The following is a 9,836-nucleotide window of genomic DNA, read 5'->3' as shown; positions in this document are numbered from 1 at the left end:
AGATTGAATCGGTGCAACAGAACTACTGGGAGAAGCTAAAGGAACTGAAACCCATCTGTCTAGAGAGATGGCATGAAAAATATGCAATAATACACATACGGAAGATCCTGGAAGGTCGCGCTCCCAAGTTTGGAATTGAAAGTTATATCAATCAGACAGCACTTGATAGCACCGAAGAACACGTCTTCTCCATCTGGAATTAGGAACCAGTTCTGTTACAACTTGAATGTTAAGGATTCACAGCTATTCAATATTCTGCCAAACAGCCACAGAAATTTGCGAGGTGTACATGTGACAGGAGGCACAGAGAGAAGCAGCCCCGTCCAACTCGCTACTTCATCAGAAATAGTACAGAAAAGGAACCCAAGTACAAGGAAAGGCGGTGCCCCAGCATGGCCCCAGTCTTTGGCTAAAACCAGTAAGATATAAAGAAAAAATAACATATGCATACATACTTAAATACAAAAATATTTACAAATACGCATATATACAGAGGTCGGACAAAATAATGAAAATCCCACTTAACTGTTGGTAATATGGACAAATTCAAAATTGTTCTAGTCTTTATGTATGTATTGATATGCATTGTGTATGTCTGAGAAAGCCCTCCAGCACTCCTTTTTTCTGTATCTATCGTCGTTCTCTGATGACTTCAGTGGCCATATCACGGAATTCCCTTAACCCCTTCGTTGTTTTACATGGCAAAGTTAACGCCAAGGGCTGAGTACTTTGAATAACCATAGCACAAGCATTGTTCCCTGATACTAGCACAATCTTCCAGAACGATAATGCGCCATTTCACATGGCTAGTGTTATTCAAAACTGGTATGAAGGGCACAAAATTGAAGAGCACTTGGGTTACCCGCACCCCATCCCTACCTCAAATCACTGGATTTCTATGTGATTGAGAATTGATGAAGTATTTTGGAGCAGTAGGCAAGGAGCCATTTGCCTCCACCACTGTCGATGAAAGAGCTAAAGCGGATTTTACTTGAAGAGCGGTTCAAAATTTCTCCATCAACTGTTTGGAACCTGTACGAGGCAATTCCTCGACGCCTTAAAGCCATGATTGATGCGAAAGGTGGACCAAAAAAGTGTTTTCATTCTTTTATCCGACCCGTATATATTGAGCGGAAAGGGAGAGAGGGAGAGAAAGACAGACAGACAGAGGGAGACAGAGAGACAAAGAGAGAGAGACAGACAGACAGAGAGAAGAAGAAGAAGAAGAAGAAGAAGAAGAAGAAGAAGAAGAAGAAGAAGAAGAAGAAGAAGAAGAAGAAGAAGAAGAAGAAGAAGAAGAAGAAGAAGAAGAAGAAGAAGAAGAAGTGATCTAGAAAGAGAGAATGTTTATGTCTGTTAAAGTAGATTATTAAATGCTACTAAAAAATCATAATAGATGTTTTGATATTTAAATTATTCACAATGCATAAATATCTTTCCCATCAGGTTAACTTAGCAAATAATATTTAGTTGCTGTAAAACAGATTTTGTTTCGCAGTTTGACGATTATTCAACAAATTCGAGATTTATTTCTCTAAGACAAACAAATCAGAAATATAATGACACGTCAACTTTCTCCATTATTATTTTGCCAGCTGTATCTTCTGACCATACGTCGCTCCGGATTATAGCCATTTATATGGTATTATTGCTGCTTCTGTGAAATAAATAAATAACGTGGCAGTTCTATGAAATGTCGACGTTGTCATGACAATCGAATTAACATTTGTTTGAACAAGAACAGTTTAAACTAAGCAAAACCAGTTTTCGTCTGTTTGGAGATACTCTTAAATTTAAAAAAGTAGTAATTTTGTAACTAAGTTCTGTGGGGGAAAATAACAAAGGCGTTAATAGCAAACTCAGTTGATGGAAGTAAATTTTAGTTTAATCACTGACTTGTCTCATTCAATCACCAAAAGATGACTGAAGACAACATCGAACGAAATACTGTGTTAGCAAGATATCAATGCTGGGGGGCATAGTCTAAAAGAAAATGAACAAAATCCATTAAATTGAATTCATTGTAAGACTTTAATCTAAGCCATATGAAACGGTCGAAAGGAATATATTACTTGAGAGAAATGAAATTAAAATAAGTTCATTTTTTTAAATCAGGGATCGGCAAATATTTCTTACCGCTGGCCCCTTCATGGATTTGCTGATAACTTATTGCCTCATCCACTGAATTTTGTGGCTGTGTGGTAAGAAGCTTGCTTCCCAACCACATGGTCGCATATATATATATATATATATATGTGTGTGCGTGTGTGTGTGTGTGTGTGTGTGCGTGCGTGCGTGTGTATGTGTGTGTGTTATTTGTATCTGTGTTTGTCCCCAACCATCGCTTGACAACCGATGTTGGTGTGTTTACGTCCCCGTAACTTAGCAGCTCGGCAAAAGAACACGATAGAATAAGTACTAGGTTTACAAAGAATAAGTCCTGGGGTCGATTTGTTCGACTAAAGGTGGTGCTCCAGCACGGCCGCAGTCAAATGACTGAAACAAGTAAAAGAATAAAAAGTATAATTAATAAGAAAATTCTTGATTTAAAAATAATAATTTCTTCTTTCCTTTATGTCATTATTACTTTTTCAAAAGAAATATTTCCTTATATTTAAGGAACACAGACACACACACACACACACACACACACACACACACACACACACACATACACACACACACACACACATACACATAAACACACGCACAAATACACACACACAATTTAGCTTACACTTCAACTGATTCAAATATAAACTGTTTGCCTTCAGTTAGTTATTTCATTGAATTAGTAGATTAATTATCCTCCCATCTCTTTTTCACACGTGACCGATAATTAATCGGAAGGCTTTTAACTTTATATTTTTAATTAGTTTTTTTTTCCATTATTCATTCATCTAGTTCTCTATTTTTATTTATTCGATATTATTATTTTATTACTGCCTTCGTTAGATTTTATATAGTTTCCTGTTAACTATGAAATACGATCTTAACTATGAGTGCAAGCTTTATAGCATTCTGTTTTGCGAAGTTTCTGAAAGACGTGGTGTGGTGGTAAAATTTCTACTTGAAGGATCATTCAGTCAGTCTATATATATCGTGTAAGGTTTATATTCTGGTTTGCGTCCATAGCTTTGAACTCTTTCTTATAAATGATGGCTTCTGTGCTAGATGATTCATTTAGTGGGCATGCCATGAGGTTCTTGCATGAGCTTCCAGCTTCAAAAGCAGGGTTTCTGTGATAGAATTTCTTTCATAGGAGTGTAACTATGTGATCTTAATTATATGGCTAGTGAGGAGATTCCTATTTTTGTTTGTGGTGCGGAATGTCTGTATATTAAAATTTACCTTATAAAATTTTAGCTTTCAACTTAAAAATTCCTACGCGCATGCACTGAATGGAGTGGGATGCGACTTCTGAATCATCCTAACAATTGTTTTGAAAAAAATTCAGTCCGATATGAAGAGGTTATGTGGTCTGACAGTGATCAAAACATTTTCCATGACTTAACCTTGAAGGAAAAGTTTTGATCCGAGACTAACAGTTACTCACTTGTTGTGGGAACTTAAAACATACATACATACATACATACATACATACATACATACATACATACATACATACATCGGAAGGATAATCCCGAGGACAAACGTATAAGAACCCACAGTATGGTAGAAGCTGTAGCCACTCATAATGAAAAGGAATGCTGGTGGAATGTCCTAGTGAAAACCTCAGTAAAATGTAAACACAACAAACCTGATATAATGATTTGAGAAAGAGAAGAGAAACTGTGCACAGTTGTGGAAATTAACTGCCCAGTGGATGTTAACATAAAGCTGAAGATCAGTGAAAAAGAGAACACCTATGCTGAACTATGGAGAAATCTCCAGTCACTCTATCCAGATTACAAGTTCAGATTTATAATTGTAATTATTGGGGTCTTGTGATATGTAACACACTGCCTAAATAGCAATCTTAAGAAATTAGGTTTCTCAAAACCAGAAAGAAGAAAGCTAATTCGAAGACAACGGATCCAATCCATCACTGGAACTGTAAAAATCTGTAAGACCGTCCAGAAGTTTATCATTTAAGTATATATGAGCATGTCTAGACATGCAAGTATATGCATGAGAAGACAGGCATAAAACAAAACATACAAACCTGCACGTATACATACAAACATACGTTTGTATTTATGTATGTACGTATATGTGTTTGTGTGTGTATACGCGTTTATATACGTGTATGTATGTATAAGTGCGTTTGTGAGTGTATTTACATACACAGCTGAAATCTGGAAATCACCGAGAATTGAGAAACAAAAACGAATAATATAAAAGCTTGATCACATACGCACATAGCACACACGCATATATATACAAAGGCACAAAGCACATACAAATACACAGACACACACGCACATATACACACACAATACTCAGGTTTTATAAACTCTGAATAATGAGGTAAAACACAGAAAAATCAATTGATGAGTGAAGTAGAGCAGAAGGGGTCAGGTCATGGATAAGGACGCAGACTGTGACTGAAGGACTCTGAATTACAAGATTGATTAAACAAATGATTGATGAAACGATTGATTAGTTAATTCGCTAACAAATAACAATAATAATAATAATAATTATTATTATTATTATTATTATTATTATTATTATTATTATTATTATTATTATTATTATTATTATTATTATCATTGAGTGAGAGAGCAGTTCATGCCATCAAAGTGACACTGGGGTAAAATATACGAAGCCCAATATACCCATCATGACTACCCGTCTGATAAGGGTACACCAGGCACATGCATCACAACCATATGTGCGCGACATGGTGATCTCATATCAAGATAAACAGCACATGACCTTGCAGGTGGGGCCCAGTTAGAATTTTCTTCAGGTTGAGTAGCCCATCCCGCTCAAAAGGTCTCTGAATAAGGGTTGTTTAAGAATGTTGAAAGAACAACCCATGTTTCCAGAGGTGAATTATTCAAACCCCGAAGAATCCCTCTCAACACATGGCTATGATGTTCCCCCACTACTTCTGCTCGTGATCAGAGATGCACATATCGTCAGCCAATAAGGGACATGGTCAACTGGTTAAGATCAAACAACTGACAAGCAAATCTGTGGTATTGAGCAGAATATTTGCTGTAGCCCATCTTTTATACCAAGACAAAACAATGTACATGATAACACTTCCAATCATTTAAGATCAGAAACCATTATAATAATAATAACAATAATTTTAAGTTGGAAATACGAAGGTTGTGGTCAATGAAGAGAGTAGACGTGATACCAAAAGTAGTAATTGGTGCATTTGGAAGTATAAGCACTCAACTACCATCATGGCTGAAAAAGATTGGTGCAGGTAAAACACCTACAAAAATCAATATTACTTGGAACTGGAAGAATAGTTCGCAGAGTTCTTGAAGCCTGACCAATAAACAAGTGTCACCTTACTCTGCTGGCTTTGGACAGCTTACACATCCCATCATACCCAGCAAAATAAGATGAAAGTTTTCATATGATAATAACAATGATAATAATAATGATTTCAACTTTTTGCTACGAGGCAAGCTTGGGGGAAGAGGTTAAGTCGATCACACCGACCCCAGTGCGTACCTGGTACTTATTTAATCGACACCGAAAGGCTGAAGGTCAAAGTTGATTTCGGCGGAATATCATTAATAACAACAACAACAGCAACAACAACAACAATAATAATAATAATAATAATAATAATAATAATAATAATAATAAATAGCATAAACCTAGCCGTCACGGAACTAATAGCCACTGAAACAAATAGCAATATCACTGAGCTAAATGACTTAGTATATGCAGCAGCCACTGCAGCCACAAATGATCATCTTTAAGAACTTTAATATCTACACTCTACTGTGAATAGCCAAATATGTAAAAAATTTCTCTTAAACGCCTCTGGCTATCTTTACTTAAACAATTTACAGGCTTAAAAACTTGATTATATTCAGTTTTCTCTGGACGAACACACAAATGATCATCTTTAAAAACTTTAATATCTACAATCTTATGGAAAAAAGAAATTTTTAATTGCTAAACACACACAAACGATCATCTTTAATATATACATTGTAGTGTGAATAGCCAAATATGAAAAAACCCCAGAAATTTCTACAAGAACACTCTTAAACGCCGCCGGATAACTAATTTAAGCAATTTATATATATAGAAATTATATATATGTGAGTGTGAGTGTGTGTATTTTATTTCTGTCTTTCTATCGGTAATTAAAACGCACAAGGTGAGTTGGTAGTAAACACATATTTGACCTCTGCTGACCGATCCTTTGCTGGACCACATGGGTACAATCACTCTTTCACCCCTCGCCTACTCCTATTGAGTCTATTTATAGACTAACGATATCTAACTGTATGACTGCCATCCTGCCTATCTACTGCCAACCTGCCCTCTCCTTCCTCTAAATAATAATAATAATATACTGTTGCCATGACTACAAGGAGTGACCACAGGCCGGCTACGGCTGCTATAATGGTACGATTATAATTGTAACGGCAATGATGGCCGTCTCCCCGCGAGCCACTCAGAGCTCAAAAATGATAACATTATCGTAGCACCAAAATGTTTTTGGAAACTAAAAGGAAAACTAAATCAGTATACCAACTCATTTGTCCTATGGTTAATCTGGAAGCGCGTCCCTCAGGGAAGAGCCAGCCTGGGATCGAAAAGTCATCAACTGGCACAAACTCTTCTCCGAATACGGACATGGATGGTCACTTGAACGGGAAATTCCCCAACTCGAGCCCTCCAAGTTCACCACCACAACCACCACAGAAATAAAAATGTAAGCGGAACAAATGGACCCGAGAAGAGTATAAAGAAGTAATATACGCTTATTACTATGCATTAGGTAGGCCATCTCAAGAGATACACACCGCAAACTCTTACAGTATATGGAGAACACGGAATCAAGACAGTAGACCCTATTTGGGCGAGAACAAATTGGCAAATGTGAGGAGGGGTATCCTTAGAAATAACAGACTCACAGACAGTGAAATAAGCGCGATCAAGCACGCAACGGAAAATGACATAAATATAAGACACAAAGGAAATGAAGAATCATATGAACAGAATAGCCCGCCACGAGGCTTAATCGAAAGACTGTCATCTGACCAAAGCACGCAAAGGCCTGAAGATACAAGAAATTCTATTGAACCTGTTAAAGATAGTCAGGAAAATGATAAAACAACAGTAACTGAAGATCTCGCATATGCTGAAGAACACAGAGAGTCTATGGCAGAAATGAGGCAGAAAATCCTGAATACGCTTGAAGTTGTAAGACATACAAGTATGAATGATAGAGAACCACTTCATAAACTCTCAAATACAAACCAAAATAAAAAACAAAATCAAAATTGGCAACTATGTAACAAATGAAATAATACAAGAATTAAAACCTGATTTTACTGAGTTAAATGAAATTATTTACGCTTCTGCTAGGGCAATTGAAACCAGCTGTATGCCCCCGAAAAAACAAAGAAAACCAAACCTGGGAAGAAATCAAACCTGGAGAAGTAAAATTGAAAAAGAGATTGAATTTATGAGAGGGGAAATATCAATATTAAATGAACTAATATGTGGAAATGATGTAAGATCCAGAACAGGAAGAAAGATAAAGAGAAAATTTGGATCTTCACCAAGAGAAGAACTGATATCAATAAAAGAAACGCTGAAACAAAAATTCCAAGTAAAAGCTCAAAGAATACGAATATTTGAAAAGAGAAACAAGTTTTACAAGCAAAATAAGCTGTTCCCATCCAATGCCAAAAAAGTCTACAGAGAAATGGGGAAGGAGAAAGTAACCGTTAAAGACCCCCCTCCCATGGAAGAAGTTCAAAACTTTTGGAAAAGGATTTGGAGTGACGAGAAGACGTACAACATAAATGCAGACTGGATTATACAAACAGAAGGATCCAACCAAAATTTACAACAACAAGCATGAGAAGACATCACAATAGCAGACCTAAGAAAGGCACTCACGAAGGCCCATAATTGAAAATCCCCCGGTAAAGATAGGGTACCGAATTTCTGGCTCTCATCGCTCCCATGCGCACACGGTAAGCTAGTTCAGCTGCTCAATGGAATTATGAGAGACCCAAAGAAAACACCTGAATGGTTAGCAAGTGGTATTACTTACCTACTCCCAAAGAATAACGAAACCAAACTTCCAAAAAACTATCGGCGTATAACCTGTTTATCCACCACGTATAAAATCCTAACATCTATCCTGGCGGAGAAAACATATGCATTCATGGAGAAGAACGATATTTTCCCCATTGAACAAAAAGGGTGCCGCCGAGGCTCATACGGATGCAAAGATCAACTGCTAATTAATCGTATGATCCTTGAGAACTGTCACCACAAGCGCAGAAATCTCAGCTCCGCATGGATTGACTATAAAAGGCCTTCGACAGTATACCACATTCATGGATCTTGAAATCGCTGGACATCTTCAAAATTTCCCCTGTGATTTCAAGCTTCCTGAAGCATAATATGTCGTTGTGGAATACGAATCTCCAATTATACTACTGTAATGGAGTACTTGCCTCAGAGAATATAAACATCAACTGTGGCATTTTTCAAGGTGACTCACTTTCACCTCTAATATTCTGCATAGCCCTAATACCCCTTACAAGTGAATTAAACAGAACAGGGTATGGGTATAAAATTGTCAATAAAAAAATAAGCCATCTATTTTATATGGATGACTTAAAACTCTATGGTAAAGACGATAATGAACTTGAAGGCCTATTGCGCACTGTGAAAGCATTCAGTGATGACATCGGGATGGAGTTTGGGCTTGAGAAGTGTGCCAAGGCCACTTTCCAGAAAGGGAAAGTGAAGACCACAAATTCAGTCGTGTTAGATGTTGACACAGTTATAAGAGAGCTTGAGCAAGAACAAACCTACAAATATTTAGGGATAAATGAAGGCTCTGGTATTCAGTATGCAAGCATGAAAGAGAAGATCAGGAAGGAATGTTATAGGAGAGTCCGAGCAGTCCTGAAATCTGAACTAAATGCACGTAACAAGGTGTTAGCTATAAATTCCTTAGCAGTTCCAGTTGTTACTTATAGCTTCAATGTGTTGAACTGGAATATGAGTGAAGTAAAGAAAATAGATAGGAAAATATGCAAGCTGCTGAGTTGTAATAGGATGCACCACCCAAAGGCAGACGTAGATCGCCTTTACCTCCCTAGAGCCCAAGGAGGTCGAGGCCTCCTAATCTCTGGATGTAAAGTCTTAGCACCAGTGGAGTATAAATTAAGACATGACAGAGTTGGCCAATATCTACACTGGCTAATTAGTCGGCATTATAATATCAAAACTGCCGACAAGTGGTATAATCACCACCCTGAAGCTGTAACTGAAGGAGAAAATGTAACGATTCTGTGGGACTTTCCAGTACATACAGACCGAACCATCAAAGCCAATAAACCGGATATTGTTGTGAAAAACCAAAACAATAAAGTTTGCTTATTGGTTGACATGAGCATCCCCTGTGATCATAATATCTCAGCGAAAGAATTTGACAAGCTCAGAAAATATAAAGACCTGCTCATTGAAATCGAAAAACTGTAGCATCTCAATGCGGTTACAATACCAGTGATCGTAGGAGCACTAGGAATGATCAAGAATGGAACCGAAAATTATATGAGAATGATCCCTGGCTTACCATCCCTGCAAGAAGTACAAAAGATTGTCTTAACTGGTACATCACACGTATTGAGAAGAGCATTGTCGATGTGAGAACTATT

Source organism: Octopus sinensis, linkage group LG1, assembly GCF_006345805.1.
Source record: "Octopus sinensis linkage group LG1, ASM634580v1, whole genome shotgun sequence".
Classification (NCBI taxonomy): domain Eukaryota; kingdom Metazoa; phylum Mollusca; class Cephalopoda; order Octopoda; family Octopodidae; genus Octopus; species Octopus sinensis.
This window is presented reverse-complemented; position numbering follows the sequence as displayed.